Source organism: Cynocephalus volans, chromosome 3 (assembly GCF_027409185.1).
Source record: "Cynocephalus volans isolate mCynVol1 chromosome 3, mCynVol1.pri, whole genome shotgun sequence".
NCBI classification, from domain to species: domain Eukaryota; kingdom Metazoa; phylum Chordata; class Mammalia; order Dermoptera; family Cynocephalidae; genus Cynocephalus; species Cynocephalus volans.
This window is the reverse complement of record NC_084462.1, coordinates 18,062,042-18,083,622: the sequence shown is the minus strand read 5'-3', so window position 1 is coordinate 18,083,622 and position 21,581 is coordinate 18,062,042.

Here is a 21,581-nt window from a genome sequence, read left to right as displayed (position 1 = left end):
GTGGATGGAAATACACGTGATGCAAATCCCACACGTCTGGAGTGCCAACTTTTCATATCAGCAGGTTCTGTAGGGCTGACTGTGGGACTTGAGAATCCACAGATTTTGGTACCCGTGGGGGTCCTGGAACCAATCCCCCATGGATACTGAGAGACGACTGTAATTTGTCTCAGAATGTCCTGCATTCTGGATTTTGTTGAGCCACACTAATAAAACTTTGTTCCCTAGATTCCTACTACCCCATATGGTAGCCACTAGCCACATGTGGCTATTCAGATGAACTTTAAGTATAGAATACACAATGGATTTCAAAGACTTAGTACATTAAAAAGAATGTAAAATATTAATAATTATTCCATGTTGAAATGACTGTTTTGATGTATTGGGCCATATATTAATAATGACATGATAAAATCCATTTCAACTGGTTTTTTTTTTACTTTGTTTATTGTGACTGATAGAAGATTTAAGCTTACATATGTGGCTTGCCGTGTATTTTTATTGGACACCGCTGCTAGGGATCACTAATTTCTGCTCTTATATTTGCTATTCTTTTCTCAAAAAGTTGGTATTTGCCAGGAGTAACTTTTATCATCTTTTGACATCCAGTTTTTCAGAAAACTTACTAAAATTGTGTTTCTTGTAAACAGTATATTTTTTCTAGCTGGACAACCTTTTTGTTATAACTAGATAATTAAATTTGACACATGTAGATTGACTTCCACCATCTCATTTTATGATTTCTCTCTTCCCCACTTTTTGATATATATTTTTTCATCTCTTTAAGATTGATTGAGATTTTAGTTTTGCTTTCCTTCCTAACGCTCTTATCGGCCTGCCTTCTGGTTTGAAAGTTGCATCCTCTATTTTTTATTTGCCTAATAAATACTCCAGAAATTTTAACATTTATACCTAATAAAGTATAAAGTTAATTAATATCTTTGCTCTCCTCCCCCCCAATACAAGGAATTTGGTGTTCATTTCTAAATAGTGAGCATGCCAGTTAATGCACTGCTGTCCAGTATTTTGTTCTATTCTTTTCAAATCCCACAAAATATACATTATTGGTTTTGTTTTATATGGCTAATGTTTGTCTAGATTTATCTACATATTTACTATTTTCTTTGGTTTTTGCATCTAGACTTTCCTTCTGAGAGTACTTTTTTTTCTTTCCGGAAATATATCCTTTAGTAGTTTCTTTAATGAGGGTCTATTAGAGATCAATTCTCTATTTTTGTTTGTTTGAAAACACCTTCATTCTGCCGTTGTTCTAGAAATAAAATTTCACAGAGTGTGCAGTTCCAGGTTGACTGATATATTCTTGCAGCTCATTGAATGCATCACTCCACTGCCTGAGGTTTCCATTGTTCTTGACATTTTAGTCATTTATGAGTCTGGTTGTTTTTCCTTTGAGGATGGTCATTTTCTCCCTGGCTTCTTTTACAATTGCTTCTTATCTTATTAGGGTTTGCTGTGTGGTTTCACCAGAAAATATATAGGTGCAGATTGATATTTTATTTCTCCATCTTGGGAGTCACAGTGCATTTCGGACACAAAATTTCACATTTTCATCAATTCTGGAAAATTCTCAACCATGCACTCTTCGAGTGTTGTTTCTCTTCCTGGATCTCTCTTAACACATGTGCTTTCTTTTCTCTCATTCCTTCACGTGGCTTAACCTCACCAAACTTTTCTATCATTTTGTCTTGCTACGACATATTCTTGGTAATTTCTTGGTATTTGCTATGTTGGTAATTTCTTCATATCCATTTTTAGTTAACTAATTCTACCTTTAAGTTATCTATTTTATTGCTTAACCATCCTTTAAGGGCTTACACATCTTATTATTAAGGACACTTTCAAACACTTACAAAGCTAGATTGTTTTGTATAATGAACCCTCTTCCCTTTCCCCTTGTCCAAGTTCAGTAACTATCTACACGTGGGCATTTTTGTTATATCTGTACCCTACTCCTCTGCTCCCCTCATTGGATTGTTTTAAAGCAAATCGCAAACTCCACATCATGTCATTTATTACTGTTGAGTCCCGTGGAGTTTTTAATCTCAATCATTACCCTCCTTCATTTCTAATTCTGTCTGGTTCTTTTAAAAATCTGCCTGTTTATTTTGAGTATTTCTTTCTTTCTTTCTTTTTTTTTTTTTTTGTCTTTTTTGTGACCGGCCGCACCGAGCTCAGCCAGTGAGTGCACCGGCCATCCTTATATAGGATCCGAACCTGCGGCGGGAGCGCTGCTGCACTTCCAGCGCCGCACTCTCCCGAGTGCGCCACAGGGTTGGCCCTTGAGTATTTATTTCTTACACTTTTGGTTGCCTGTTTTTTTAACTTATTTAAACGTATTAACAATAATAATTCTGTATTCTGTATTTGGTTAGCCCCCAATATCTGAATTCTTTGTGGATGTGGTACTGTGTCTGTTGTTCTGCAAACTGTTGGTTATTGGGCACTGTTTTGTTTTATGATTTTTTAATCGTGAGCTCATGTTTTTTGAAACTTTATCTATGGGAACATGGTGAGTTCTGAATTGAGGATGTGATCCTTCAAAGGTGATGTGGGTTTACTTCTGTCCGATGATGTGTAACATACATACCGGAAAACATATAAATCATTGTGAACAGCTTGGTGATCAAGAAACAGAAAATTATCAGAACCACCGAATTCCCCTCATGCTCCTTTTTTTTTAAAAAAAGATGACCGGTAAGGGGATCTTAACCCTTGACTTGGTGGTGTCAGCACCACGCTCTCCCAAATGAACTAACTGGCCATCCCTATATAGGGATCTGAACCCGTGGCCTTGGTGTTATCAGCACCACACTCTCCCGAGTGAGCCACGGGCCAGCCCTCCCTCATGCTCCTTTTAACTCATTTCCTTCCCTCAGAAATTACAACTACCCTGGACATAGAATAGTTTTGCCTGTTCTCATATAAATGGAATCATCCAGTCTGTACTCTTTTTTTCTCTCTGGCCTCTTTCATTCCATATGTTGTGAGATTTGTTCCTGTAGTTGCAGTGTTGGTTTGTTTGTCTGTTCTGTGCTGGTGAGCACTTGCAGGGCCTCCACTTGGGGGTAGTAATGATTAGCGTTGCTGTGAATTTCTTGTGCATGTCTTGTGTGAACATATTTTGCTTTTTTGTTCAGTTTTATGCCTAGGAATGGAATCAGGGGCCACAGGATATTGGTATGTTCTGCTTTAATGCTGATACAAAGTTTTCCAAAATGGTTGTAATAAATTATATTTCTGCCAGCAGTACAAGAGTGCAGAATGACTTAAACTAAATCCTCGGCTTGGTGCTTTTCGGTCCATGAAGTCGGGTGAATTAAGATCCTAAAGCCACAGGAAACTGGTGACTACAAATTAAGAATGGGGGTTTTCCCTTCCACTCAGAGCTAAGGCTAAGACAGACAAGTTTCCTCACGGTATTGATTCGTGAGTTTTGTAATTCATCCTTTGTTTAGGAGTACAGCACTTTAGAGGTCCCATGCTTAATGCATGCTTCACACAAGGGTCTCTGATCTGACTCCCCATCTCGACTGGGAGAGGTCTTCAGAGCAGTGTGCAGCACCCTAAATTTTCTGGGCTCCTGATCCTGTTTCACTTTTGGCCTCTGAGGGCGTTCCTTAGCATCCTGACAGGTCAGTCAGGCACTTTAGTAACTATTTCAAACTATTTTATCTGGCATTTTAGATATTTGATGGTGGAAGTGTTTTTAGACTACGTACTTGTCTTCGTCCATTCAGGCTGCTGTAGCAAAATACCACAGAGTAGGTGGCTTACAAACAGCATAAATTTATTTCTCACTGTTCTGGAGGCTGGAAGTACAAGATCAAGGCGCTGGCAGATGTGATGTCTGATGAGGGCTCGCTTCCCGATTCATAGTCAGCGCCTTCTCACTGTGTCTTCACACAGAAGGGGAAGCAGGTTTTCTGGGGCCTCTTTTATAGGGGCACTAATCTCATTCATGTGGGCTGCAACCTCATAATCGAATCATCTCCCAAAGGCTCCACTTCTTAATACCATCACATTGGGAGTTAAGAGTCTCAACATACGAATTTTGGGAGGACACAAATATTCAGACCATAGCAGTAGTTTTCTCAGAAATGGTGGTCTCTATCTGCTTTCCCTCTTCAAAAATTTTGTTGACATCTCTGATCTGCAGTAGTCTTGTTCTTCATTCTCTATGTCCATGTGAACACACACACGCACGTGTTTCATTTCTTCACTGTTGAATTGGTGCAGTCTCAAGAGGGAGCAGAGAGAAAAGTACATGCATTTAAATCTAGCTAGAAGTATTTTAAATAATATTTTTCTTTGTATTTGCTGATTCCTTTTCTCCTGATGCCCCTTTCTCTTATTCCTCAAAGTGTGGTCCTCAGACCAGCAGCACTGACGTCTCCTGGGCATGTGTTAGAAATGCACTCTCAGGCCCCAACCCAGACAGACTACTTCAACAAGAGCCCGCGGGCCGGCCCATGGCTCACTTGTGGGAGCGTGGTGCTGACAACCCCTAACAGGTCATCTTTAAAAAAAAAAAAAAAGAGCCTGGGGGATTCCTGCACACAGTAAACTTTGAGAAGCTCTGCTTAGTATATAAGCCTCGCCAGGGCCCCTTTCTCCTTATCTTGCATCTCCTCCCTTGCGCCTTAGGGCCCTGTTAAGGCTGGGAGCTGCGATGCAGCCTCAACCCTGGCTGCAGGTTAGAATGATCATTTAAATTGCCACCGCCTGGGCCCCACCACAGCTAATTGTTTCATTATTTGGGGCAGGAACCTGAGCATGGTCTTATAAAAGCTCCACAAGGTGATGGGCACCCTACCTACCCCAAGTAAATCATTGTACAATATGTACATGTATTGAAATAATACACTCCACAAATATACACAATTAAAAATAAATTTTTAAAAAAAGCTCCACGAATGATTCTAATGTGTTCCCAGGAGATGCAAAGACAGTATAAAACAGTCCATTCCCTTAAGAAGGTCCCAGCCTGGATCTGGGAGAACATTCTGGGAAAATCAGAAATGATCCTTGAGAGTAAAGAGGAGATTTCTTTGCATTTAATGTAAGTTACATGTAGTGACAGGAACATAATTATTTTGGAGTTGAATACTTGGACTTCTGGAGAAAGGCCTAGAAGCTTGTTTTCTGGGATCTTGGGTTCAGTCAAAGCACTCGCTATTTTGGGTAGTCTGATGGGTTGCCAGAAGTTTCAAGATTTGACACGGCTGTGTTGCTTGGAGAGGAATGGATCTCTGCTGTCTCTCTCTGGCTCTCCCCTGGCATTTAATTTGCATGTGTCTCAACACCCCGTGGTCTGACAACGGCCTTGCCATGTGCTCTGTCCAGGAGCCTACACTGGTCACATGTCTGTTTTCCAGGGGCTGCTGTGTGCCGCCCTCACTGGCGAGTCACTGGGTGATGACGGCGTGAAACTGAACTCAATCATTTGGTCCAGGAGCTGCAGTGGACCCTGTACTGATGAGGGAAGAGACACAAGACAGTGGTCCCACTGACCTCCGTTCCCTCCTGCTGTTTCTCCCCAGGCGCTTACATCTCAGCATGTCCACTGTCCTGTTCTATCAACAGTGTCAAGGTGGCCGGCCCCCTCCCATCCTAGGCAACGTGGGAAGGGTGGCCTCAGACCCTTCAGAGGTAAAGCAGGACTCTTTCTGTCTGACATCCAGAGTCTGCTAACTCTGCATCCTGTTTTTACCTTTGACTAAGAACCAGGCCTTAAGGTGTCCTGTAGTGCAGAGGTGGAAGGTGAAGCCTCTCAGAGGTCCTTTCCTCAGGACCACTGTTTTCTTACGTGCAGATCAGACATGTCAGGTAGGTTTCCTCTGAGATGCTGCGAGTTTTCATCCAGGGTGCGGTAAGGTGGTTTGAGACGCCTGGATGCAGCCTGTGATAGGCAAGTGCCTAATGCTGCTATCTCAAGTGAGTCTCAACACAGTTTATTTCTTCCCTGGGCTGGTTCTGGAATCAGAGTCTGGAGGTGCTGCCAGACACAGTCACCTGATGCAGCCAAGTGAGGAGAGGGCAGGCACAGGCCCGCTCCAGGGCCCAAGCCCCTGCGGGGGGTGTTAAGGGATGCACTGTGTTCCTCCACATTTATATGTTGAAGTTCTCACCCCCCGTACCTCAGAACGTGACCGTATTTGGAGAAAGCGTCTTTACAGAGTAAGTTGAATGTGAGGTCATGACGGTGGGCCTAATCCAATCTGACTGGTGTCCTTGTAAAAAGCTGAAATTAGGACACAGACATGCACAGAGGGACAGCCGTGTGAAGATACAGGGAGAAGACAGCCATCTGCAAGCCGAGGAGATTGGCCTCAGGAGAAACCAGCCCTGTCACACCTTGATCTCAGCTGTCCAGCCTCCGGGACTGTGAGGACATAAATGTCTGTTGTTTAAGTGGCCCAGCCTGTAGGGGGTTGTTGTGGCGGCCCCAGGACACTAACGCAGGGTTTTGCTGACCCCTCCCTTCTCTAATGCGACTCCCTGCCCGCACATCTGTGCAAGTCCACAGGACAGGAACCTGACCCACCCCTGGCCACCAGAAGCCGCAGTGCAATATTCCAGCCATCTGCAGTGCAGGCTTGTAGGGCTCGGTGGTGATTTTTCTTAGGTACATTCGGCCCTTGGGTCTCCGGAGCAGCATGGAGGGTTTGCAGGTGCCTTGGGTGCGCCCTTGCGCCATGGCTGTCATTCCCCCGTATTATTGAGCACCTCGGCGAGCACAGTGCTGAGTTAATTTTTTTTAAATTGGCTCTGCCCGACCCACCATGGGAGCTTCAGCAGTTCATTTTAAAGTCAGAGAGAGAAGAAGCAGGAGCCACCTGATTCCCTGGTTCAATTGCATGTTAAATCTAGTTTGGTATCTTCCCCACTTGGCACATCTCTTTTATGACAGTTGGAAGCAGACAAATGGCAGCTCTGGGGGCCCTGTCTCTGCACTTCAGGGTCAGGACGATGAACGACCTCATTAACCAGGCCCACCGCTCTCCCACCCACCATCTCTGCCTCTCACAACAGATTTTCCGTGACACACCCAAGGGTGAAGGGGCCAGGAGGCGGCATGCAGGTGACCCGAGGGTGGGTTGAGCCCCGTGCCTAACACCCTCTGCATAAAGGCCTTGAACCATGCGATGGAATAGACTTCCTACAACTTAATCTATGCACTCAAGCCCAGCTCACTACCTTGACTGAGGTCAGCCCTGTCCCTCCTCTGGGCCTCTGCCCGGCTGTCGTCCTCCCTGTGACACTGCTCACCCACCTGCCTTCCTTCCCACCTGGGCAAGTTCCACCTTCCTGCACTCTCACACAAGCCCCAGAAACCTTCTCTGGCTGCTTTCTCCAGCATTCCCACCTCCCTCCCCTGACTTTCCATTGCATTTTATGATTAAAAAAAGAAATCACGGTGCAAATGTAAAATGGTGCGGCTGCTGTGGAAGGCAGTTTGGCAGCTCCACAAAAAGCGAAGCATAGAATTACCAAATGACCCAGTGGTTCCACTCCTGGGCCAACACCCAAAAGGATGGGAAACAGGTGCTCAAACAGAGCCTTGCACATGGATGTTCACAGCAGCACTATTCACAGTAACCGAAAAGTGGAAGTAACCCAGATACACAGCAACTGAGGAACGGCGACACAGAATGTGGTAAATCCATGTGGTGGACTATCATTCAGCCATAAAAAGGGATGAAGTACTGACACATGGTGCGATGAGATGAGACAAACCTTGAAAACATGAAAACATGATGCTGAGTGAAAGAAGCCAGACACAGAAGGTCACGTGTATGATTCCTTTTTTTTTTTTTTTTTTTTTTGTGGCTGGCCAGTATGAGGAACAGAGTCCTTGATCTTGGTGTTACAATACCATGCTCTAACCAATCAAGCTAACTGGCCAGCCCTGATTCCATTTATACGAAATGTCTAGAAGAGACAAATCCATACAGACAGAAAGCAGATTAGTGGTTGCCAGGGTCTGGGGGGAGGGGAGGACTGGGAGTGACTGCTGAATGGGTCTGGGGACTACTTTTGGGGTGATGGAAATATTTTGGAACTAGGTAGAGATGGTGGTTGCACAACATTGTGAATGTACTAAATGCCACTAAATTGTCCACTTAAGGTTAATTTTTTATGTTGTGTGACATCTTAATAAAAAGAAAAAAATTGTGAATTCTTAAAGCTAGAAGTGACTTAATCCAGGCTAACCTTGTAGATGATGCAAGAATCCTCTGTAGATTGTCCCCCACAGTCCCCCTACCTGAGGACCTTGGATGTGTGAGAGGTACCCTCTGATGAGAAGGCACCCAGGCAAGTGAAGTCTGTCCCCACGTAGCACCTGTTCAGATGTGGGAGGCCGGCCTCCCTGCCTTCTTCCCTCCGTCCTTCCCTCCCTCCTTCTCTCTGTCCTTCCCTCCCTTGTTCAGCGGTCATGTGGAACGTTTTCATTGCTTACTTTGATCTTTCATTTCCCAGCCATGTCAGTGCACAGGCGCTGCCTAACTCAGTGTTAAGTCTTTGGACTTTGGAGCTGGACAGCTTGGGTTTAAATCTGGCCTCTACCAATAGGATCTCAGATGGTGGGCAAATTCCCAGCTTCTGTAAGCTCCAGTTCCTTGTCTGAGAAATGAGGATAATGTTGGCATCTTAAGTAAGATAGTGCTGTGAGATGCTTTAGAGGCATGCCTGGCACAGAGTCAGCCGACAACAGGGTTAGTCGTTATTGGCATTTATGAACCTAATTCCGTCCACTGTCCTTATTTGGGTTTTTACATTAATCACCAACTTGACCTTCTGCCTGGATAGTTAGGATGACCATATAATTTACTGTCCAAACCAGGACATTTTTTGTTTTAATTAATATACAGAAAGTCGACTCCCTTTGGTGTGTAGTTCCATGAATTTTTAATGCATATATGGATTTCTGTAACTACCACCATAACCTGGATTCAGAACAGCTCCATCCCCCTAAAATAACTCCCTAGAGCTACTCCCCTGTAGCACACCCATGCCCCACCCCAACCCTGGCGACTGCTGTTGTCTTCTAACACTATAGTTTTCTCTTTTCAAGAATGTCTTATCGATGGAATCATACAATATGCAGCTTTTTTTTTTTTTTTTTTAAGACAACTGGTAAGGGGATCTTAACCCTTGACTTGGTGTTGTCAGCACCATGCTCTTCCAGGTGAGCCAACCGGCCATCCCTATATGGGATCCGAACCCATGGCCTTGGTGTCACCAGCACCCCACTCTCCCAAGTGAGCCACGGGCCAGCCCAATATGCAGCTTTTTGACACCCGCTTTATTCATTCAGCATAAAGTTATCAAGATGCTTCCACGTTATTGCATGTATCAATAGTTTGTTCCTTTTTACTACTCAGTAATATTCCATTGTATGGATGTACCATGCTTGTCTATTCACCCATTGGTGGACATTTGGGTTGCTTCCAGTTTCAGGTGATAATGTACAGAGCTGCTATAAACATTAGTGTACAGGTTTTTTTTCTTAATTGACCCATGATAATTACATGTATTTATGGAGTACAGTGTGATGTTTGGCTACATGCATACACTATGCAGTGGTCATATCGAGGTATTTAGGATTTCCATCACCTCACACATTGTCACCTCTTTGTGAGCTGTCAAAATCATCTCAACTAGCTTCTTCAGGTTTTATTGTTGACTGTCATCTCCCTATATGATTAGTGTACAAGTTTTTGTGTGAATATAATTTTCATTTCTCTAGAGTAAATACCAAGGAGTGGGATTGCTTTATTTTATTTCATTTTCGTTTTGGCTGGCCAGTATGGGATCTGAACCCTTGACTGTGGTGTTACAACACCACGCTCTTACCAACTGAGCTAACCATCCAGCACTGGTTTACTCTATAAGAAAGTGCCAAACTGTTTCCAGAGTGGCTGAATGTACCATTTTGCAGCCCTGCCAATGATGTGTGAGGGTTCCAGTTGTTTTGCATCTTCTTCAGTACTTGGTTTTGTCAATTCTTTAATTTTAGCCAAGTTAATGGTTGTGTAGTGGTATCTCATCACGACTTTAGTTTGCATTTTCCTAATGACTAACAATGTTGAATGTCATTTCATGTGCTTATTAAGCTTTTTTTTTTTTTTTTCGTGATCGGCGCTCAGCCAGGAAGTGCACCGGTCATTCTTATATAGGATCCGAACCCGCGGCGGGAGCGTCGCCGCGCTGCTAGCGCAGCACGCTACCGAGTGCGCCACGGGCTCAGCCCCATTTGTCCATTTTCAAATTGGGTTGTTTCCTTAGTGCTAATTTTTGAGAGTTCTTTGTGTATTCTGCATACACGTCCTTTGTCAGATTTGTGATATGCACATATTTTCTCCCAATCTGTAGTTTGTCTTTTCGTTCTTTTAACTTTGTCTTTTGCAGTGCAGAGTTTCAAATTTTCAAGAAGTCCAATTTGTCAACTTTTTTCTTTCACGGACCGTGCATTTGGTGTCTTGTGTTAGAACGCTTTGTGTACCCCAATATCACAAATATTTTCTCCCATGTTTTCTTCTGGAAGTTTTATAGTTTTATGTTTTATATTTAAACATACGATTCATTTTGAGTTCATTTTTGTACAAGGTCTGAGGTATGTGTTGAGGTTCATTTTTTCAGATAAGCATATCCAATCGTTTCAGATTGAAAAGACCATCCTTCCTCTATTGATTGCCTTTGAACCTTTGTTAAAGACCAACTGCCTGTGGGTTATTTGGACTCTGTACCACTCCTTTGACTTGTGTGTCTCTCCCTTCACCAATACCACACTCTGTTGACCACTGTAGTAAGTCTTAAAATCAGGTTTTTGAAATTGTTTTGATTATTCCAGTTTCTTTGCCTTTTCAGATAAATTTTAGAATCAACTTGTCTATATCTATGAAAAAAAATCCTGCTGTGTCTTTATTTAAATGGAGTTAAATCTATAGATTGATTTGGTGAGAATTTATCTAGGACTTCTTTGATTTCTTTCACCAGTGTTTTATAGTTTTCAGTAAACAGGTCACGTACCTGTTTTGTGAGATGTATACTTAAGGTTTTTTGTTTCGTTTTGGGGTTTTTTTGGGGGGGTCTTCTTTAAATCAAACCAGGAACTCTTTGAGAGTGAGAAGAGATACTGTTAATAATTAAACAGAGGCAATAGACATAAACCAGTTGTATTAGTCCGTTTTTGTAGCTTATGACAAAGTACACTGAACTGGATGATTTACAAAGAGAATGAAATTTATTACTTACAGTTTCTGAGGCTGAGAAGTCCAAAGTCCATCTCGTGGTTGTGACAGTAACCCAGGGGGCTCACATTGCAAGATGGTGGAAGCAGAGAGAGCAGAGAGAGAGAGAGAGAGAGAGAGAGAGAGAGAGAGCGCTTCACCTCTTCAAGGCTCCACCTTTCAGTTATAATAGGATTTCCTACCCTCTTAACAGTCACAGTGGGGGCCAAGTTTCTAATACATAAAACTGGGGGCACACAATTCAAGCTTCAGGGAGTTTTGGGGGGACATAATTCAATCCACTACATTCTGCCCTTGGCCCCCCAAAACTCATGTCCTTTTCACATGCAAATGCATTCATTTCATCCCCAAAGTCTTAACTTGTTTCAACTCAAGAGTCCAAAGCTCAAAGTCCCATCTGTGAAATCAGTACAAGTTATCTACTTCCGATATACAATGGTGGGACAAACACAGGGTACATAATCCCTTTCCAAAAGGGAGAAATATGCCAAAAGAAAGGGATAACAGGTCCCAAACAAGTCTGAAACCCAGCAGGGTAGCCATTAAATCTCAAAGCTGGTGGATCAGGCACCTTGACTCCATTTTCGATATCCTCTGAATGCTGGTATGGGGGTTGGGCCCCCAAGTCCTTGGGCAGCTCCACCTCTATGGCTTTCCTGGTCTTAGGCCACACTTCAGCTCTCCCAGGCTGTCGTTCCACTCTGGTAGCTCCATAGGTCCGGGGTCTCCATGGCGGCCCTGCTCTCACAGCTCCACTAGGCATGGCGTTGCTGGGGTTTCTCTGCTGCAACTGCGACCCCACATTTCCACTAGACATTGCTCTAGCAAAGGCTGTCTGCGATGATTCTGCCCCTGCGACAGATCTCTTCCTGGGCCCCCAGACTTTTCTATACATCCTTTGGCATTCTGTGAGCCTAAAGACTTAACACCATGTGGACATTGCCAAGGCTTCCGGCTTGTATCTTCCAAAGATGCGGGTCCAGATACACCTGGGACCAATTTAGCCACAGCTGGAGCAGCCAAAGCAGCTGGGGTGTTGGTGCTGGAAGTAGCTTCCCAAGGTGGTTCTGGGCAGTGAGCCTGTGGAGGACACCTCAGGCCTGTTCCCCAAGACCATTCTGTCTCCCTAGGTCTTTGGGTCTGAAATGGAAGGGTTGGCCCCAGAGGCTTCTGCAATGCCTTCAGGGCCCTTCTCCCCTTCTCTTGATAATCCCGTTCTTGTACTAATCTTCTTAGCTAATGGTTGCTGGGCAGCACCATTCCATGCTCTCTGCTTCTCTACCACATGGCCAGGCTGCAAATTTTCTAAATTTTTACATTCTGCTTCCCTTTTAAATTCTGGCTTTATGTCATGCGTTTGCCGCCATAACTCAGCGTAGGCTGTTACAAGTAGCCATACAGCTTCCTTAATGCTTTGCTGCTTAGAAATTTCTTTGGCCAAATGCTCTGGTTCACATCTCCTAAGTTCCAACTTCCACAAAGTCCTAGGTCATGGACACAACGCAGCCAAGTTCCTTGCCAGTTTGAAGCAAGGGTGATCTTTGCCCCAGTTTCCAATAAACTCCTTTTGATTTCTGAGACTTCCTTAGAATGGTCTTTACAGTCCATATTTCTATCAGCATTCTGCTCGCCACCACGTAACTAGTCTCTAAGACATTCCAAACTTGCCCTGTCTTTTTGTCTTTTTCTGAGTCCTCCGAACTCCTCCAGCCTTTGCCTAACACCCAGTTCCATAGCTGCTGCCACATTTTCAAGTACATGTTATAAGCAACAGCCCACTTCTCTGGTACCAATTTTCTGTATTAGTCTGTTTTTGTTGCTTGTAACAAAGTACACTGAACTGGATGATTTATAAAGAGTATGAAATTTGTTGCTTACAGTTTCTGAGGCTGAGAAGTCCAAAGTCCATCTCATGGTGGTGACAGTGACCCAGGGGTCTCACATTGCAAGGTGGTGGAAGCAGAGAGAGCAGAGAGAGAGAGAGCTTCATCTCTTCAAGGCTCCGCCTTTCAATTACCATAACAGGATTTCCCACCCTCTTAACAGTCACAGTGGGGCCTAAGTTTCTAATACATGAAACCTGGGGCACACAATTCAAGCTTCAGGGAGTTTTGGGGGGACATAGTTCAATCCACTACACCAGTGTCGTCCTAGACAAATTGGGAAGTACCCTATGGATAGTGCGCTCCAGTTGTGAATGCGTGAAAGCATGATGCTCGGAATGGATATGAAGTCCAGATATGGCCTTACGTTCTAATACATAGTGGGACCACTGTTTCCTATGATCTGGACACTATTCGCATGATTATGAAGCAGCAAAAGATTGCATTGGTTTTGGGGTTTGTTTTATATTTTGCTTGTTTTTGTCTCTAAAAATCATAACTGAAAACATTCTTTTGAAAGTTTCAAATGATGTAGACAAAGCTATTGCTTTCTCTTTGTACGCATGTCACCAATCCCAGTGTGCTCCCGCAAGGAAACTCATGCTATCCACTTGGAGTGTTGCCTTCCAGACCTCTTTCCAGGTATATGTATGTAAGAGGGGACTTCAAAAAGTTCATGGAAAAATGGAATTAAAAGACATGACAAATCTTGCATGAACTTTTTGCAGACCCCTCAAATGCAACCACAGAAATACACATTTTCTTAAGTAGCATTGTACAATACGTACCATTCTGCAACTTATTTTCTTCACTAAAAAATGTGCTGTGGAGAATTTTCCATGTTAGTATAAGCTCTATGTCGTTCTGAACAGCTGCAAAGTATTCTACCATATAAAAGCACCATGTCCCCTGTTGAAGAACACTTAGGATGGGTTCCAGTCTTTTGCTCTTTGTTTTCACGTGCCTCCAGGTTCAGAGGGGTGAATGTCTCTCCAGGTTAGGCGCCAACGTGGAATTGTCAGGTGTCTTAGCCTATTTTCAGGGTGCTGTAACAAAATACCGTAAACTTGGTGGCTTATAAACAAGAAACATTTATTTCTCACAGTTCTGGAGGCTGAGAAGTCCAAGCACAAGGCAACAGCAGATTTGGTGTCTGGGGAGGGCCTGCTTCTTCACAGATGGTGCCTTTTTGCACCATCTCCCTGGAGCCTCTTTCATAGAGCTACTAATCCCATTCATGAGGGCTCCACCCCCATGACTTAACCATCTTCATAAGGTGAGGTATTCTACCTCACTTCCTAATACCATCACTTCGGGGTTAGCACATCAACGTATGGATTTAGGGAGTGGGAGGGACACAAACACTCAGACCATAGCACCAGCTATAGGGTATGTGATAGTGTGTTTGTGGATATTGCCAAATTGCCCCCAGAACTGGCTGGACCAATTTATATTGTCACCAAGACAGTATGAGAGTACTTTTTTTCCTGCACCCTCGCTAAAACTTTATAGTATCAAGCTTGAAAATTTTTTGCCACTTAGATGACTGAAACATGCTAATGAAAATAATAACTATCATTTATGCTTATTGGCCATTGATCCTGTTCCAAGAGCTTTACTTATATTGGTTCATTCAATCCACAACAGCCCTATGAGGTGGGTTCTTTTGTTGTCCCTGTTTTACAGCTGAGGAAATTCAAGTGTAAACTCAAATCTCATTGTTTCAACTCATTTTCTCGAGAATGTATGGGCCTAATGATTGCTTCATGTTTATTGGTTACTTGAACTTCTGTGACATGCTGGCTCAATATCCTTCTTTCCTTTTCTACCATGTTCTTGGTCTTTTTCTTACTTATGGTCCGCACATTGATCTTTTATTTATTCATTTTAATCGACACATTGTAATTGTACATATTTATGAGGTGAAATCTAGTGCTTTGATACATGTATATGCTGTGTAATGATCCTGTCAGGGTAGTTAGTATATACACTACCCCTTTGTTTATCATTTCTTTGTCTGCACGTTAATCTTTAATTCACATATTACGGACGTTTTCCTGGACCTTAACTTAATACTTTAAGTTTGTTGTGCTGTTTTTCACAATACAGAAGTTTTAAATTATGATGGACTCAAATGCATCAATCTTTTCCTAAATAATATTAGCATATTATGTCTTGTTGAGGAAGGCCTTTCCTATCCCAAGGTTATAAGCATATTTTAACATTTTTTTCTTCTAACACTTTTGGAATTTATTATTTAATTTCTAAGTCATTCATCTATCTGCAAGTTATTTTTGCAAAGGAGCAGGTGGGATATAATTTTTTCCAATTTGTTAGCAAATTATCCAACATTTTTTGAAGACTTTTTATTTTCTTCATTGGTTTGAAATGTCACCTTAATTATGCACTAAATTTTTACACATATGGGGGTTACTAGATTTTTGTTTATTGATCTAATTGTCTGTTTCTGCACTGTTGTGGCCTATTGTTTTATAATGTGCTTTAATATTTGGAGAGATATAAATTGACCTTGTCAATTTTAGCTTTGTTGCCAAGCTCTCATATTAGTAAGCTATTTCTGCTGTCATTATTGTTCATTTTAAAATAATTTTTAATTTGTGTTTTTAAATTTTCTGGTGTATAGTATTTTTTGCATTTTTAAAGAATTTTATTATTTTTTCACCAGCAGATATGCCATATGTCATTTCTGTTTTTCATTATTGCTTGAAATTTCTTTTGTGTCCAGTACATGGTAAATTTTTGCAAAATTTCCATGTGTAATTAAAAAGAATTTGTCTTCCCGATTTGTTGGATACAGAGGTCTATAGATCTGTTAGAGCAAACGTATTGATTATTTTTAGTCATCTATAACTACTTCTCAGGGGGCATTATAAAGTCTCTCACTGTGACAGTGTCTTTACCAGTTTCTTCTTATATGTATATATTTTATTGATTATGCATATTCATGTCTTCTTATACTTCTATCAGTTTTGTTTCGTGTGCTTCCAGTCCACCTTTTGAAGCACACAAACATTCGTGGTAATTGACAGTTCCTCTTAACAGTGTAAAAATCTTCTTTACCCCTTTTCATGTTTTTTCTCTTAAATTCTATTTTCTCACATAAGGACAGCAGTCCTATCGGATTAGGGCCTCACCCCAACAGCCTCATTTTGACTTAATCACCTTTTTAAAGACCCTGTCTCCAAATACAGTCACAATCTGAGGTAGTGGGGGTTGGGACTTCCACATATGCATGGGGGGGAGGGCGGTGCCCACAATTCAGCCCATAACAGGCCACTACCATTGTTCTTATATCCTGTTTCTTCCCTCTGGAGCCCCTTTCCTCCTTGCCGATGTACATATTTTGGTGATTGTTTCATTGAAGGTCTGTGAACGGCAAACTTTTTGAGTCCTTGCATGTATGAAAAATTGTTTTTTCCTTATTTTTACACTTGAATCATTGTTTAGCTTAACATAGAATTCTAGTTTCAAAGTTATTTTTCTTTAGAACTTTAACGATACTGTCCCATTGGCTTCTTGCCTCTGGTATTGCCAGTTAATGCATCTGATTCTATTTCTTCATAGGTGATACATCTCTGCAAGCTTGCAGGATTTTTTCCAGACAGCCTGGTGCTCTGAGGTTTCATCACAATGTGAATTGATGTTGTTTTTTCTCCTTCATCCTTCCAGGCACTTTGCATGTCCTTTCACGCTCAGGATTTATATCTTTTGTCAACTCTGGGGATTTTTTTTTTTTTTTTTTTCTAGAATTTCTTTGAGTTTATCTTCCTGTCCCTTTGAATTTTCTCCTTCTGCATCATCTATAAGACAAATGTTGGGATTTCTGGATCGATCTTCCATTTCTCTGAACTTTTCTTTCGTTCTCTCCAGTGGCTCCCTCTCCCCTCCTTTTTTCTGGATTCTGGGAGAATTCCTCAGTTCAGTCTTCTAGCTCAGTAACTGGGTCATGAGCTGTTTCTGTTCTGCAAATTCAGTCCACCTGCTGTTTTGTTTTTTGTTTCAGTGATGTTTTAAATTTCTATTAATTAGTTGAGCCAATATTCCCTTGCATCTGAGGACATTAAGTATGCATATTCTCATGATTTGTTCTTCTGGCTCTGTGAAAACTTTCCATGGTTCAGGTTCCATTTGTTGCTCTTAGTATTTTTCTTTCATGGTGTTGACTTTCCTTAAATGTCTGGTGTTTCCTGGGAGGGGCCCATATTCACACCAGACATTCTTTATAACCTGTCTGCTATGAATGCACCTGTTCACTGCAGCCTTTTTGTGAGGGTGAGATGATCCCAACTGTGCTGTAGGGAAAGATGCTTCAGGAACTCCTTTGCTTGGATCTGAGGCTTCCTGTCCCTCCTGGGTCTTGCCTGCATACCCTACCCTCACCCCAAGCACTCCCGTACTTCTCCGAGCCCCAGGCCCACAGTCTGTCTGCCTGTGGGAAGATCTCCATGGTCTGCTGCCTGGCCATGGAGGGAGGGGAGTTTGCAGAAGTGTCAGCCAGGTTGGCTGCTCCCGTCTCACGCAGGGATCTAACTGGTCACCCTAGAGCCTTCCTTTATGTCTGGCACCTCCAGTCTTGGAGTTGGTCTTTCCTGCAACCATTTGGACTTGAGTTTTCCCTTTCAGCCTCATCCTGTCTGCTAGCTATCAAAAGATTTCTCATAGTTTCTCGTGCACTAGGTTTGGAGAGAAGGGAGAAATTACAGCACGTATGGAGTTTGCCGTCTTCCTATAATCTCAGCTTATTGTTTAAGGGCTGATGCTACATTATTGGGTCACATTGAACATTTAGTCAGTCAAAAGCCCCATGGTGTTTTTCTTCTCTCTTTTTCCTTTTATTTCCTTTCCCTTTTTTTAAAAAACAATGCCGTACCAATTCTCCCCTCTCCTGCCCTTGCACACATTTTTAAGGCAAAATTCAGCACTTTACATTTATTTCAACTGAATTCCATCTTGTGGCTTGGGCCCTATATTCTTGCCTGTCAGGTCTCTTTGAATATCGATGAGTGCATTTGTCATATTAACAGCCTTTCCCAACTTCGTGTGACCTGCAGATCTGATAAGATCCTTCTTTATATCATTCGCATCATTGCCAAAAGCGTTGAACAAAACAGAATCCAGAAATGAGCTCCTTCATCCCACCCCTTGAGACCTCCTCCGAGGTTTTTAAAATTTATTCCACAAACGTAAAGATCATGCTATTATTATACTCTTTAGATAATGCTGTTAGCAACCCGCGAGCTCACCTATCAAGAAAACCAGTCAGTTCAAATCCTATTGTCTCATTCCCAAGGTTATCACAGAAAATTGGTCAGAAGCTAAAATCAGGACTTACTGTTTGTTAGTCCTGGCAGAGTAGCGTGTAATTGTCTTACTGTTTTCTGATTGCCCTGGTTTATCTGTTTGTTGTCCTAGCTGAAGTATGGGTCTCTCAGAGGAGGAATCGATGTCATTTCCTTGGGGGTTGTATAGTTATGCACACAGACTCTGACATGGAAGCCATCGTGTTTAATGTTTTATAAATATTAACTCACCTACCACAAGAGAGGAGATGTTATGATTTCAGTTTTATAGATGGGGAAATGCCTCGTGTAAGTCGCCCAGCTGGTTAAGGTGGAGTTTATTTGACTGTTTGATGCCAAGCCCAAGCCCTTTGCATGGCCCTCGCTTCCTCGCCATTCCAGAATTTGGGAATAGGCTCAGCAAATGCCATCCTCTGAAATTCCACCTGATAAGAATTGGAGAGAAATGAATGAGGGGATCCCCAGCAGGGACCCCCCCACCCTAACAGATTAATTGAGCCAAGGTGCTGGAGTGAATGGGTCCTTTCCACTCCTCATCAATAGACCCCAAGCCGGAAAGTAATGGAAGGCAAAGGGTTTTCACTCCTCATTGACTTATGGATATTGATGCTATAACTAAAAGGGGGTGTTCTTTACCCAAGAGTAAGCACTGTCCATGTGCTTTTTATCTTAGCTGTCCTGGGTAGGATAGCCTGATGCTACGGACCTGTCCCCATGTTCTGAATAGATGCTTGCCTGAAGTGGACATGAGTTCACCAGGCTTTTCTAGGTTGATAGACACGTGGCCCATGACAGTGTTTCTCAAAGCGTATGCCACAGGACACTAGTCCTGTGAGTCGCTCCGTGAAGCAAGGACTGTGCAGTCCCGTAAGTTGGGAAATGCTGCGTGCTGCACCTCCCTCGGGAAGATTCATGTGCCAAGGCTCTGAGAAGTCCTGCAGTAACACAGGTTTACCAGTCAACCCCACTCCTCACCTTTTCTTTTTGTCCAAATACACTATCTCCTGGGGCAGAATTCTGTGTAGTTAACAGGAAATATTTATTGTTTCCATGTGGTAGGCCTGAGCTAAGCTCTTTCTACACGTTATCTACACATTATTTCATTTACTCCTTGAAGCATCACTATGAAGTTTATATGTGGTCGTCATTCCCCTTTTACAGGTAAAGCATTTGAGGCTCAGAGAGGTTAAGCATTTTCCCTGCTTGCTCAGCTAGTAAATGACAGAACCAGGTTCAAACCCAGGCCTGCCTCACCCCAAAGTCCGCTTTATCATTTTCCCCTAGAGGACAGTGACCACTTATATTACTAATAAAAATAAGCTAGCATTCTGGTTTAGGAATCAGCCTCTCATGCATTCAATGAGCAGAGATGACCCAGAATGAAGGGGAAAATATTAAATTCCTCGAACTTGCAAAACTGAGCCCCATATCCCGAGTGTAGGGAGACCCCACTAAAGTATTACCAGGTTCCTGGTTTCTTTCCAGACACTTCATTTATCTTCCTGTGGCCATCACCTGTTGCCAATCTAACATGCTGCTAGGCCCATTAAAGTCATGCCTTAGGCAGCTGCAGAAGTGATGACTTAGATTAGCAGGAATGTGTCCCCTACCCGGGAAGCATGTTGGGTCTTCATGGTGGGCTGTGGGCTTAGGGAGCTGCTGACCTCCCTCCTGGCCCAAACTTATGTTGCAAGTCAGGGTCTAGTTTCTTTAGCTCACCAGCGTTCCACTGTGAGTTATCCTTAAACTCTGAAGGACGCTACCCTTAGTTACGTGCACTTCGAGCAGTTGCTATCGGCTGCTCCCTTCCCTTTGACCTCTCTTGCAGTTTCCTTCCCAGCCTGCTTGGAGCTCTGAAATCCCCAGTCTGGCTGCTCCTGAGCCTTGAAGCCTTCCTTAGCTCTTTAACACCATCTTCACCCAGGGGGACTCTGTGAATGTCCCACCCCAGTGGGGACCTGACATCTCGTCTCCATGGTAACCTACAGGAAGCTTGTGATGCATTGGGGCCTGGCATGGAACACACTGAGGTCCTTGGACATGGTCTCTTCCTGCAGAGTGAGTCCGGGCAGGGAAGAAGTGATTTGGGGGAGTGGGGAAGAAGAGGTCCCAGCACCTCTGGGGCTGATCTTACATGGAGATGCCCATTCCCATACCCTTCTTGACTTTGGGATCTTGCCAAAACACACCACTAAGCTGATGCAGCAATGGATTAAGTCTAGTGAGAGGCCCTTGTGATAAGGAATCATTATTAATAGGTCAGGCTGTGATGATTACTTAGGCAGAAGAATACCAGACCACCTTAGGAAACCCTGTGCCATCTGCTTCAACATTCATGACTGTGGGGCAGTTGCTCTGTGGCATGGACCCAGAATCAGGTAAGACTCTGTCCCTCAGTAGGTGATTGTTTACTGAGCTCTGGGCCAGGCACTAGGGATATAGGGGTGAATGAAACAGACATGGTCCCTAATATCAAGAAACATTTGGGTGGCAACAACGATAGCATATTTCATGCACTTACCGTCTGGTATCTTAATAAGGTCTTTTAGTTTCTCCACTAGTTACACCACGAGATGGAAATGGTCACCCCTTCCATTTCCACTGTTAACATCCTTACAGCTGAGGCCCTCAAGGCTCCTGGGATCTGGCCGTGCCAGCCTGGATGTCCCCTTGTGCCTCCTCTCCCTTGCTCCCTACCTCTAGCCCCACGCGCCTTCTGAAAGGTCCTCTAGCTGCACCATGGTGCAGTGGCCACTTGCCAGTGTTTGAATGTGGCGAGTCCAAACCAAGATGGCACAGGTAAAATACACTCCAGGTTTCAAAGTCTTATGATGAAAGAAAAAACAGTACAGAATATCTCCTTAACAATTTGTATATGGTTCATGTGTCAAAATGATCATGTTTTGGATATGTTTGGTGAAATACAATATATTAGTAACATTAATTTTACCTGTTTCTTTTTTACTTGTTTTAATGTGGCTGCTAGGAAATTGGGAGTTTTTTTTTGTTTTTTTTTTTTTTTAAAGATGACCAGTAAGGGGATCTTAATCCTTGACTTGATGTTGTCAGCGCCACACTCACCCAGTGAGCTAACCGGCCAT